Source organism: Dreissena polymorpha, chromosome 8, assembly GCF_020536995.1.
Source record: "Dreissena polymorpha isolate Duluth1 chromosome 8, UMN_Dpol_1.0, whole genome shotgun sequence".
NCBI classification, from domain to species: Eukaryota; Metazoa; Mollusca; class Bivalvia; order Myida; family Dreissenidae; genus Dreissena; species Dreissena polymorpha.
The window spans coordinates 107,215,470-107,230,435 of record NC_068362.1 but is presented as its reverse complement, the minus strand read 5'-3'; the positions used below and the strand labels follow the sequence as shown (position 1 = coordinate 107,230,435).

Genomic DNA, 14,966 nt, shown 5'->3' with positions numbered 1-14,966 from the left:
CTTTCTCACAGAAAGATTGCATTGCATTGTTCATTTTAACACATGTAGGCATGTATAAAAGCCATTGTGTACGTTGGCTTTCTGACATACCCTTACCACGTGTCATTCCACCTGTAGTTTTTGCACTTCTCATTAAGACTTGCTCAATAACAAGGTCTGGTGACAAGCGTGCCCAGTATCTTTCACTTTGTCTCACAACTTGTAAACCATTTTGAAATGCTTGACAAACATTTGGATGGCTTTAGGGAAGTTTCTTCATAGTTTCCAAATACTGGATCCACAATGCTGCTGATGGGTACACTTTCAGACGAGATTTGTGTCCAACCAGGATCGAAATAACTTATCTAAAAGTTCATTGTCATACACATCTTGTGCTAGATTTTACCAGATACAAGCTTTTCATAGAGGTCAGTCATTGTTTGCATGCTGGGAGACACAGTGTAGCTAATTCCTTCAAATGTACTTTCTGCATTATTGCAGTTTGTTTTACTTGGAGTTGCTGGTGTGTTGTTATTATCATCAATAGGGTTTTCTACAGTACTAATTATTTCCTCACGCATCAAAATAATACATAGGGGCAGTTGAGGCTAACGAGTCTCCGCGAACAGCTCTTGCAACTGCTTTCACGCTCATAATGTGTGGCACAGTATTTGGAGCATACACTGTTTCAAACAATTCATTCAATCCTGTGCCTGACATGAATTGGCCAATGCATCCCAGAAAGCTCATTATGCAGTGAAATCCGCCTAGTCGAACTACCATGTCCTTTAGCAAAGTACCATCATTAGCTTTAGATACAATTGTTACTGCTGTTTAATACAATGGTTGATCAAATGTGACAACTGCGGTTTGCTTGTACTTGTATGCATGGCTAGAAATATACTGAAGTGTTGTGAAAACGCATGACATGTCGTTCGGATCCATATCAATCATAGGTAGCAGGATAACCGATGATTTACCTGGGTGTTCACCTTTACTTATCATCTGCATAAGTCCTGACCATTCGGGTCCAGGTTTCCTGTGTGGCCAAGTGATCTGCGCAAGAAATGAAATTTTGTTGTAAGCATCATATAAACGAGTTTTATTCTGTAATGTTATCTCTGACAATTTCAGTGAAGGCTTTGAATTACATGGTGCTGTGTAATATTGTTTATTTATCCTTCCAATTGACAAGAGATCCTCAGTTGTAATGCGCCTTCTTGTCACTGGTTTATAACCAAAGTTTGCCGGTGTAACACAGGCAATCATACCCATACCATGAAAGGTATTGTGTCCATCCAAAATCCGTAGATTATGGTCTACATTGTCACCCACATATTGAATGAACATGTCTTCATGATAGTTTTCAATATTTGTATTGTTTGTAAAAACTGCACTTGACTCGAACATCTGCACTTCAGAGTAAGACACACAAAATTCAAGGCTATTCAACACATCAATGAGATACCTTGACGCAAAATGATGATGGAGCTGAACTGCAAACCCCAACTGTAATGGAGCTATGATAGTTCTAGGTCGACAAGCTTGCATAATGGCTTTACCTATTGAGCACAATTTTACATCAGAATCCTTCCCCGAAAATATTTCTCTTAAAAAGATTAATAAGCTTTCAGGCACAAACTGCTTATTGGCGATATCATCCGGATTTGGATAAACTAATTTGTCACTTTTTACATCCTTGATTCATTCCTTCATATTGAATTAACTTAGCTGCTGTTTTTAAAAGAGTCACTTTTTGGGCTTCGGCATTATCTAACTTTCCTTGTGAATAGAAGTCATGTAATTTGGTCAACTAAATCTGTAACTGTTATTTGCTCATCGTCACTTTCTTTTAATGATGCGATCACTTGTTAAAAAGCTAGATGTGCTGCTTCGTTCGTGGGTCTGCGTCGTATTGGTGATGTTATCGTCATAGGTTCGGTAACACTGCGGAAATGTGTTGGCATATCTTTAAATGTTCTAAAATTGATGCTACAGGACTGGTGGTAAACTGCATCAACTGCTGGTAGGTCATTTACATATTCTATCCTGCCCCGGACCTTATCAGCCCAATCATCTCCTCTAGCTGAACACAACTCTATTATAGTTTTTTGAAACTCTTATTTCCTTACTGGAAAAACATCCAAACCGCGTTTTCTGTCATTGTATTTAGCAGAATGACCACAAAATATACAATGTTCTTGAAAATTCAATACATCAGCTTTAGACCTCACAAATCAGGTGTTTGGACTAAGGTTTTCTTTTGTATCGCGAACAATAACATTAGCATTTGTGTACGTCTTTCGACATGCAATGTGAACAAAATTTCCTGGAACAGCCTGAACATTATCCTGTCTCTTCAAGCTAGCATCATTTATTCCACTGCATCCTTTTACCGTAAGTTTAGAGCCTTGGTTGTCTTCAACTGCATGGTGACATATACAGCAAATCATGATATCCATTCTGTAATATAAAGAGGAGACAACTGTTAGGTTTATGTTTCACACTTACTGAATATTGTTTTTTCATTACTGCATTTATTTTTAATAATATATAAACTTTGAACCTGTACACTTGTATTGCACCATATTTATTAGTATAATGTTGGTCTGATTCTAGTTTCAAAATAGGGCATGCGTGGTAAGAAGTTATAGTAGATTTCTTCATATTGTTGAACGATAAATTATATTAATTTCATTATTTTTGACACAATAATACTCACATGTCAGGATTTCTAACATTATCCGCAAGACATCAGGTAAATCACTTCCATGTTATTGTCTGAAATACATAATACAAAAAATAGAAATGTTTGTTATGGGAGCAATTTTGTTAGAAAGCAAAATGCTTGTTATCATGTCTGGTAATGGTCACCGTAAACATGAGTGAATCTGGCTGATGCAAGTATTCATGAAGCGTCCAACATGAAAGCCCAAAGAAGGATGACAACAGAAGACCAATAACCTTAATTAACATGAGCTTTAACAATGATCCATTAATGACAATTTCATGTATGTATTTTAGATTGCATAGATAACTAGATTGGCAAAAATATATTGGATACACTAATTTTCTGTCATTTATTTCAAAACCCAGGAAATACTTACAAAAACAGACTGGTCACCAAATGCTTTGTCAATTGTCTGAACATCTGTCACACACCTGCTGGATTCAACTGAAATATAAAGGAAAGGAAAAAAATAAGTATTTTATGTTGTATTGGTAGCTATAGACTTTTAAGTAATGAGTAAATGAGTAGTCAGAATTGAAATTATGAAACAAAAGCGCTTCCGTACTTGAGTTTTTAATGCAGTAGCTGCATTCCTGCGGACAACGTTTCAACCCAAAAATGTGTGTTTAGTGGTGATTATGATTGATTTTTTTATAAATGTAACTTATATTTTGTGCGTATGAAAATAGAATGCCACTCAAAGCGAGAAAATATTACTAAATAATGTTGTTCAATCTTAAACCGCGAAAACATGTAACATTTGTATTTTTGCACTTTAAATGGCTTAACATACTTGTCGCACAAGAGATTTGACCTGTAAATGACGAAAACTCACCTGTAAAGTTGTTTTTTCTAAACAAATCAAGCACGAATCCCATTTAAATCACCAACGACCTTCATCGACGCTGTTGTCATCGTTAACAACCACCGAAAAATCCTCCGAGTAGCTTAGGTACGGTGGGGTATTTGGGACAATTCTTTAATTTATATAATAGGAAAAATAAACTCGATTATTTTCATATTTCCCCTGCTTCGATTATTCTAGATTTTTCATATTTGTTTAATAACTATATACGATCAATAAAAAATGTAAAACAATTTCTGTTGCATTTTTTTAAAGGGGCCTTTTCACAGATTTCGGCATTTTTTAACTTATTCATTAAATGCTTTATATCGATAAATGTAAACATTGGATCGTAAAAGCTCCAGTAAAAAATCAAGAATAAAATTAAAAAAAGGAAAAGAACATTGCCCGGATCAGGTTTCGAACCAGTGACCCCTGGAGTCCTGCCAGAGTCCTGAAGTAAAAACGCTTTATCCTACTGAGCTATTCCGCCGTGTACCAACCTGAACGTATTTTATACCTTATATAAGCAATCTTCGTAGTTTCACAAAATTTAACGACAAAAACAGAACTCTCCAAATTATTCAATCGTTTCGCGTTGCAACGCTTTATAATTTTTAGGTTTTAAAATCGTCAAAAGATGCATATAATGGCTATATTAGACCATGGTAAATGTTCAGTATTACTGTTTCCTCACAAATATCATAACTTAAACGAAAATTTGCGAATCTGAAACAACTTTTTTTCAATTTTGTCAATTTACCAAAGCGTGAAAAGTTCCCTTTAAGGTCAAACTGTAAAATGATTGGACTACCGTAATTGATAAATATAACATGAATTGTATATCTATGTTGCGTAGATATGTGTCGGGTATTAAATGCAATACATTTTTTAATACGATTACTGTTAAGATTTACTAAACGACAGACTTAAAAAATAACGTTATTGAGATAAGAACTACGTTACTACCACTGATAGTTCAAACTCGACGATATACTGGCAATACTACTCTGTTGTTGTAAGGGATACGGCATTGCCGTCAAATCTCACTGTGTGTGTAAATGTTCATCGTATGCTGCGATTCTTTCCATATTTCGTCAATTGCTAAATGCAAACAAGAGTTGTAAACGTATAAAGATAACAACATTTATGAAAGAAAAAGGATTTAAAAGACTTAACTGTCTTAATGTTGTTAAAACTTAATTACCCGCCATAGAATGTATGATGAGTACACGGTTTCGTACAATTATACGATTTCTTATATAACCGCTTATATAACTGCATTGATCATCGCTTCATATTTGATTGAATTCAATATACTTTTAAGTACATGTATACGTTTCGTTTATATTTCAAATTGCTTATATATAATCCGAATACAAAAATCAATATTAAACACACTCCAAGCGTCTTAGCGACTGCGTATCCTTAACTATAAACGTTCGTTTCAAGTGTCGAACAGATCATCCAAGCATAGAATGAACAAGGTTATCACTGGGATATGTTTTTACATACATGATATATTTACCCATAATATCAACCATACAGAACGAAATGTGCATGTAGCAAAGTGTATAATCTCCATAAAGTAATAAATTAGAATATATGCTACATAATCTAACACCTATGGACACAGAGTTGTTTTCCTCTTTATGCTAAATGTTTTGTTTATGTTTTCATTATTTAATGCCATTTTGGGCTGTGATAGAAACACCGGCAACAGCATTTATAATCTAGGTATCAAAAAAAATACACACAGTTTTACTACTCGCATTTATGAATCTGTCTTAATGAATCTTGAAAAGACGGACTTAGTATAAAAAAATTTCATACCAGTTCGAATATAAAAAAAATAGTCTAAAGCAAGACAGCCATTACACCTTAAAACAGATTGTTATTTTTTTAGATTCCAATTGTATGTCTATATCGAAATGCAAAAGAAAACATTTATGAATCGCTATTGATGAAACTTTATCAGACTTTTTATCTTGACAACGCCTATATATATATATATATATATATATATATATATATATATATATACAGCCAATGTTGTAGGCCTATGTATTAATCAGAATTGATCAAACTTGTTCATAATAATTTTATTTACAATATCACGGCCATGTTTGAATCTGAGAACGTTGGGGTTAAACAATGTAAGTGTATTTGATAATTGGTGTATCTTGAAGTATGATAAGCATTTCAGGGCCATCACGTTCATCTTGTTTCTACTCTATAAATCAAATGTACGCATTTGCAGCCCAAAGGCGAACCTTTCATCACACAGCCCTATACATTCTCCACTGCTTCTCTTCACTAAGTACTCTCCGGTAAGCAACGAAGGTAATATGTTTTTAAGCTTTTAATTAAAAGATAAATAATTGAAGGTTTACTTTAAATAACTCAACACTCGTAGAATTTCAGATCAAGTTCGGATTACTTTATGTCAACATTCCTAAAATTGGGTACTGGGTCAGTATTGGTCTTTGGTTCAGTCCGTTTTACGTTTTATTAAGCGCAGTAACCGCCATACTGATACCAATGGCTAAAAGAGCATGCGATGCATGTAGGGCGGTCTCCAAGGGATGTGAAGTATTGAATGGTTAATATTTATGCCCTCTTACATGAAAATGATACCGAAGGGAACACTACTTAATCTTCAAGTTGACTATGTAAATAAAAAACGGAACCAAATTTATAGCTACCATCTTAAAAAAGCTTCTGTAAATATTGCCCGATTTATTTTGTTTATTTATGTCGTAATTTATCTATTCTTAAAATTTGTTTTTGGGCAATGAGGCCTGATTTATTGATGCTTATATTTCCTTATGCAAACTATTTTACTATGTGTTTAGTGATCCCATACCGCTTCAAAGACATAAGTTTTTAATTAAACCATTGATTTATTGCATTTAAGTGATATTATCGCAAAATGTCAATATTAAGACATGTGCCTGATTTTTAAATGTTCACTCCATTTCAATTTAAGTGTTTGTCATCGACAATATACAATTTTGAAGGTTATATCTCTCTGTTTTGATCACCAGAAAACCTAATGTCCAACTAATATCCTAATGCACATTCACAATAAAAAAGTATTCCCACTGTTAAATGTCGTTTGTATATTACATGGAAAAAATGCGATTATTTGGCCATACACATGGAATGTTCTCATGGGTTATTGTACATTTTACTCTTAACCGAGACTTGCCAAGTAGGAATTTAAGACTGGTACATTCTGACACAAACCATAGGCGGAGAGTAATGTTGTAAAAGTAGTTCTGGGAATTCCAAAATAATTGTAAAGTTTTCTTCACGTTTTCATTCGCTCGCTGAAATTTTTTCTTGTTTACGACTATTTAATGCATAACCTAAGTTCCAGGTTTCGTTTGATCTTCGCACGCGGATGTTGTTAAAAAAAATGATGATGATGATGATGATGGGGATGATGATGATGATGGTGATGGTGATGATGATGAGGTTGAGGATGATGTTGATGACGATGATGATGATAACGACGACTACGACGACGACGAGGACGACGACGACGATGATGATGATGATGATGATGTTGGTGATGATGATGATGAGGAGGAGGAATATGGTGATGATGAATATGATGATGAATATGATGATGAATATGAATATGAATATGATGATGATGATAGTGATGATGATGATGATGATGATAATAATGATGATGATGATGATGATGACGATGATGATGATGATGATTCTGCTGCTGATGATGAGGATGAAATCGTGCTATTGATTCCAAAGCTTGCTCAACTATAATTGATTAATTTATGGTTGTAAAGAAGTCGTCGTATAAAATAACGCAATTGATGTATCACGTCTGGTCACCCATTAATAACGGGATAACGCAGAACATGTGTAACTGATAAGTGAAACTATGATGATGTGATGCAGGCTATTGAAGTATACATTACTGATCCATTGAATCCACGAATATTTAGTTTTATTATTAGACAAAAAAGAAAATTTAAAATAAAAATGAAATCAGTAATATGTTACAGCCGAAATTGTCCAGAATAATCTTAATATAATTTGGCAATCATTTTATGCAAAAGTGACGATACATAGGAATATTATTAAGACATGTTCATGTGTTTGCCAATTTGTTTTTTGTTGTTGTGAATCTAACAATGTAACATAGATTTATATAACACCTGCTTTACATACAACTTGTGCAGAACATATTTTCTTAGTCAGAATAATAACCCATATTGGTCATACATGCAAATCAAGGAAACTAAAATTACAATCTACACACAATTATAAGAACATACATAGAACACATGGCTTTATTTCCTTACTTTGCTATTGATTTTAAATTCTGCGTTTCGGGTCTTGCTCATATCACACGGTGATATATTTCGACATAACTACTACCGATACTTCAATACTCAATACTATGATAGTTATTCACGAATGTAGGATTCATTACATTACTGTGAAACATAATACCAGTTCATTCGTTTTCAGCCAAATGTTTTGTATAACAGCCAATCTGCTGAAGCGAGTCAGATATATTGCATACATTCAGATTTGCTTGTCGAAGAGAATTAGACTTTTGCCTCCGTTATTGCTGTTAAATGTCTTGTACACCTGCTTAAGAACATAATGGAATAACAAACAACATGAAAACATCCATACTATACTTTGTAAATTAACTGATTTTTTAACAATATCTGTAAACATGAACAAGAATAGACCATATATAATAACTCCGACATTGAAATGCCTAAATGTAATCAGAGAAACAAATACTACGCGGATAATCGCTAAATATTATTAAATAAATCGATGCAAACACCGAGATCTCCAGACAAAAAATGCAAGCGTTTCAAAGTTCATAGCATCAGGCGAAGCGGCTATTATTTTGTTTAACTTTAAACTGTGTTCGTTTGGTCGACGACGGTCTGTGATACAAAAAGATTGACGTCACCGCCATATATGTATAGAATGACTCTTCTGTTAACATATAGGATGTGATTGTTTCAATAAGTTTTCGTAATGAAAAAACGTCTGAAAAAAGTAAACGCACGACATAAACATCGACACAATTTATGATTGTTTATTTGGAATTACAGTACTGTTAATAGATAGAGAAACTATCAATCACATAAAGATACTTTTTTTTACATAACTCCTCCTGCACAACACGACACAAAATTATTTAATAAAGACCGCCGCAAGTCGGTGTCCAACAATTATTTCTGTTTCACTGTGTCTACCTTTCAATGTTTGTTCAAATAATTTGAACATTATTTTACGAAGTATGTCCACGTCTACCTATGTTTAGAGCAATAACTGATTTATTTATTGCTTAAAGTGTATGAAAATTTCTAACGACAATGCAGGTGACGTGTGATTGTGTTTTATATGCATTTTCTTAAGGTGACAAATCGTAATATATCAATTAAAACTACGTTTAACACAAGGCATACGTGCGTATAAAATAACATTTTGAATGCATTTTATATGTGCAATTATATAACCTATACCTTGGATTCCTGAATTTCAAGTACTAATTTTGGTGTAGCAGTAGTGTGTAGTTCAACAAGAAGAAATGTAAATGTATTATTTGTTAATATTAAGACACATAAGTATTATACCGTACATAAACACTATTCTTTTTTGCGTATATTATATTTAGCAGGTCTCTAACAATTATGGGTCTGCAAACTTTGATTTTTCTACTGAGGACCGGTAACCCAGTGAGCTAAATGCCCTTTGGAAAGCGTAGCATATCAATAAATCAATATGTTTCACAGCGTAAATAAATTTCAAGCCTCGTTATTAACGACTCGCTTTGCCGCCATTACGTAAGACAAATGTCGTTACATTTAAATACAAGTTGAGGTCTTCTCAACTACGTTTAATTGTTTAATGAAAATTTGTGACATTTATTCTTTAGTGAAACTTTTTGACTTTAAATTTGAGGCTCAACCATTACGACTTATTGTTATATGTCAACACTTAATATTTTTATTTCGTTATTTGTTTTGACATTTAGAAGACCAGCGCAGAAAATACACACATTGCAAAGCTCCATAATACCGTCTTACCGTAATATTTGATCCTAATACCTTAACTTTTTTCTCTTTATTAATACTGAGTTATTCGTATAATAATCAACGCATGCATAGTTTATATGCGCGAAACATCTTCTCATCATTCGTATTTCAGTCAAATGACGCCTGACAGTTAACCAACTTAAACATTTCCTAAGCAAGCTTTTTAACCAGTATATGAGCATATAAGTCGTTATTCGATAACTGCAATCCTACACTCAGAAATAGATATTCCGACACTTCTGTAGGCATATTTGAAAATAAGTTTACCGCGCAATTGTGAAGTTATCTTTATTTTAATTTCAAATTTCAATCTGGAAATGCAAACAATGAAGTTCTTCAGCCAACTTGGTTTTATCTGAACGCGCTATTAATTTACTAACAAGTCTTTGTTGAGTTATTGATCCGACATTTTACAAAGGGTGTTTGTATTAAGTTTTCACTTTTGGTTAGGAGTTTATGAACACAATTTAATGGAATGAAATTCATAAAATAATACATTGCAATTAAGTGTTAATTCGAGTGTGTGTTATCTATTAAAGCCACACACCTTGAACTGAAATACATGTTAATCAATACATAAAGATGCAATTTGAAAATGTGCAAAATTGTCATTAAATATGTGGCTTAGTTAGCAAGTATTTTTTTTTTTATTTTAAAAACGAAAGTAGGATTTGTATACGCATACGTCCATTTCGACAAACGCGATTATTTTTAAGTTTTAAAGCGCACAAAAGACGGATTTCTACCTTGTTACCACCAGAAATATTATAAATGTCATTGATAAAATTAAATCTATTGCCTAGTTAGCAAGTAATTTTTTTTTAAATTTTAAAACCGAAAGTATGAGTTCTATACTTATACGTCCATTTCGACTACGCGATTATTTTTTAGTTTTAAAGCCCCCCAAAAGACGGATTTCTACCTTGTAACAACCAGATATATTCTAAATGACATATAAAAAAATCTATAGCCTAGTTAGCAAGTCATGTATTATTTTTTAAATTTTAAAACCGAAAGTAGGATTTCTAGACGTATACGTCCATTTCAATAAACGCGATTATTATAAAGTTTAAAGCGCAAAAGAGACGGATTTCAACCTTGTATCCATCAGATGTATTCAAATTGGCATAGATAAAATATGTTTCTTATTTGTACTTAAATTTACTTTCATTTGAAGGTGTGTGGCTTTAAATGCTTAAAATAATTAACAATTACATCTTATTAGTTGATATCTATAAAACTCTATGCGTTGTGCCAATCTGCTTAAACCAAACATTTTGCTACACAGATACAACCCTTTTATGTTTGGAAAGTTTGAAAGACATTACTAAACATTATGCTGTTTGAAAAAATCCACTGTTTGACAAACACACAGATCTTTGCAAGATTTTAAAGGCATTTAGAACCCATGCTGAGTCAAGATAAAGCAGTTTTAAGAGCGACCAGAGTACCTGGTTCCCTTCAGATAAGCTAACAAGGTGCTACTTGTTCCTTCAACAAGCTCGACTAAGGTCTTAGTTCTTAGTGGTTGTAGTAGTAGTAGAAGTAGTAGTAGTTTAAATCCTTAACATGCATACGATTCGTTTAACAATAATCCTTTAAGTTATTCAAGAGGCAGACCACTTATATTTGTTAATAAATTATATGACATTTAAACAATGATTGTACGACACTTATAGCGTCGATTGGGCTATAGTCGATATTGAAATTTGGATGTTCGTCTTTTTGTTTCATTCATGATGATCCCGTTTGTTGATGGAATATTTATTGATCATAAAACAAAATGCAAAAATAATGTCGACGCAACGTGCGCGCAACATCGTTCTCACACAGTCTTGTCAAAAGGTAACCGTTTGTTTTATAAATAACCATTATATAGAAACAGGCTAAAATACGAATACATTAAATCTTTAATTTTGATCAGATCTTCTTTTTTTATATCAGTACAATTTGACCTTAATTGTACAAAGATAAAGTTAAAACAATCCCACGTTCTCGGTATAAATTCCTTTCGATTACAATAGGGTCGATTTTGAGAATTATTTTATAATTGTTGTTTGTTTATATGTTTAATCTTGTTGATGTACCACTGGCTGATTTAACTTTAAAACATTAATTGTATGCTATTCTTAAGTTTAGCTGCTTATTTCACTTAGGCAAATACAGCGATAAACTATTTGTTGTAAAACGCTATTGGATTGAATAGTGTTGTCATACTGTATATTTGAAAAAATAGTTGCCATTATAAGCTACTATATGCACGTATAACAGTATCCAGATTAAGTTTGCAAATCCAGATTATTTGCAAACTTATTTTTTTTATTTATTGAACAATTGTTATGAAATTTTGCATATTTGTAGGGGGCATTGAGTACATACATATAATTGAAAAAAAAGAGTAAAAATGTTTTTGGAAAGTAGAGTTATTTGATGATAAAGTTGCCATCCCCCGTTGGATCCCAACGGGGTTTTGGCTCCCCCGTTAAGAATTGCAATTTTCCAACGGGAGATTTTTCCAGACGGGAGAATTTTACCTATATTTTACAAAAAATGTAATTTTAATATTATGCTTTGTTTTTTGTTTCAATGTTTACAAATACACATGTTTAAGTTATAATTGTAAGAAATATGTACTTTAATAAGAAAATAAAGTGTTTGTAGATTTTCTTCCCCCGTGGGGTTTTGACGGGGGATCCCGTGAAACTCCATATCCATTAAACTCCAACGGGGTTTTCACGGGGGACCCCGGCAAACTCCAATTTAAATTAAACCCCAATGGGAGTTTGACGGGGGATCCCCGTCTAACTCCAATTTATAAAGAACTCCAATGGGAGTTTGACCAGAGAAGGGAGGGGGGGGATCAGACTTCAATAAACAGTTTATACCCATTGCAATATATCTATTGTATAAAGAGTAAAAGACACCAAACTTTATTAAATAATTGATGTTTTCTTTTTAAGGTGTCAAAATCAATTTATAATTTTTGAATTTTCTTAAATCGGTATGTTACGTTGAATAAAATGTCTTTTTGAAAGAGATTAGACCCACATATTGCTATTTCTGGAAAGATGAATTTAAAACGTTCCATAATTTTGAAAGACTGTATAAATAATAAAGTGACTTATCTCGAAAATATATTACATTTACCTTTTGATAATCCAAACGTTGCTTTTATCCATTTTTGTGATGATAAATACAATCCAGAAAGACAATAACATTGGAAACATACTTATTGTCATTCGGAATTGTATTATTGTGTTGTTTATTCCCGTTTAACAGTTTTTGAAGTTTTTTGCTCGAAATTTTGGGTCCGTCTATAATGCGTATATGACTCATTTTCGCGAATATGAACGAAACGAGCGAATATGATCGAATATTTGCAATATTGATGCTTTTTCTGCAATGTTTTTATCAACAAATTACAGTTTAATGTAAAATATAATTAAGACTGTTAACATAAATAGATCAATTCTCTAGCCATTATCATGTTTCGAACTCTAAAGTCATGTTCGCGAATATGAACATTGTTTTTAGGCTACACACAACCAACAATAACCACGACGACTCCACAATACAAGGTTTACAGTCAACTCGAACCTTAGTCAACTCGCACGGTAGTCAACTCGCACGTTGTTTGGTCAACTCGCACGGAAGTCAACCCGTACCTAAAAGTCAACTCGCACGGTAGTGAAACTATTGATGTGTTGATGGGTTCTGAATGAGTTATTCATGCATAAACACAAATGAGAAATACTTTCAGAGTTTAGTTCAATACTTTTTATTGCAATATTTTCACAAAATAACACATTTTTTAACAAATTGTGTTTACACCAGGTTACATTATCGGCACATTATAACAGACAGTAAAAGTACTTTTTAAAATATATTTTTTAAACTATTATTTTTATTAAAATATTTGAAACACACATTGTCAAAGCTTTATCATGTACACAAGTAGACATTCATCTATATACTTTTATTTAAATATTTATTTCAATATTTACATACAGTATCAAAGCTGTACAATATGTACACAAGTAGAAATACATCTATATACTTTTATTTTAATATTTTTTTCAATATTTACACACATTATCAAAGATTTACAATATGTACACTAATATTGTAATTTAATGAATAGGACATAAAGACTGATAGAACTATGAATTATTAAGAATTTAATATTTGTCATAAAACTATTAATGAAGATCCCGTTACCTATGGAAAACTTATTGCGCACACAATTATAAGTAAAAAACGTATAACAATAATGTTAACGTGAGTACAAATACGTATAGCTTAGTATCATATAAACCGAGTATATATGATTATCATACCTACATGTATTGAAACATTTTTGTACGCAAAGATTATTAATTTTACAATAATAATCAGTCATAATACAATTTTACAGAATCAAATGTGTATTTAATTAATAATTTAATAAAATTGCCCAGCATTATCAAAATTTGAACATGAGTTACAGTTCTACATTAATTAATTAAATATTAAATTGTAAAGCATGACAAATTAAAATATTTATTTAAGTATTCCATACTACAGCCTTATTTCTAGGCAACCCCTATCAGTAATAGCCTTATCTACCCCTCGATTATCAGTACCCTCATCAGCTCTGAATGACTGACAGATTAGCTGTTTATTGTAATTTTAGGGGTGGGAAATAGGATATGGTGTTTTCAGGTAGTGTTACTTTCTTGACTGATTAGGTGACATATGGTTTATTATTACAATTCCAAATTAACAATTAAAGTGATATTATGGGCATGTTTCACTGTTGAATTGAGCTGAACATAATTAACAGGTCAAAAGAGTTAGTTTAAATGTGGTTACTGAATTATCTGCAACTCATCTTGCTGCCAGTTGTTAATAAAAAGTATATATTATAATCGATATTTTACATGACTCACCCAGTCCTCTAATCCGAAATGATCCGTAAAACAAAATAGTGTTTTTGTGTCGTATGAACGAATCTGCACTAAAACTAGATTAAGATTCACTTCGTAAATCGAATATTGTATGTCGTCAGTTGTCAAAACGAAACTACGGTTGATATTCAAATGCATTATTTTTCTCTTTCCGGGATATTGTTGTAGTATGTTGATGCTGCATTAACAAATATAAGTGTATATGAAGTGAAAACACCAAAAATAAACAACGGTTGCGATAGACACTACATAGACATATACGCTCTTTAGTCGTACCGAGCACATATCAGTGAAAGGGGGGAAAAAATTACATATCTTTAGGGTATGGGTAACCTATGGTCTTTAAAAATCTATTAGGAATTTAT

At 32.5% G+C, this 14,966-nt stretch overlaps 1 long non-coding RNA gene across 1 annotated transcript; it reads right to left on the bottom strand.

The window, feature by feature from the left end:
• Positions 1-31: 31 nt before the first annotated feature.
• Positions 32-3,627, bottom strand: LOC127841974 (uncharacterized). Its single transcript, XR_008031446.1, has 4 exons — positions 3,546-3,627; positions 3,087-3,154; positions 2,702-2,760; positions 32-2,442 (listed from the first exon to the last, which is right to left on the bottom strand). It is a non-coding gene; the product is annotated as an uncharacterized LOC127841974 (long non-coding RNA).
• Positions 3,628-14,966: the final 11,339 nt, after the last annotated feature.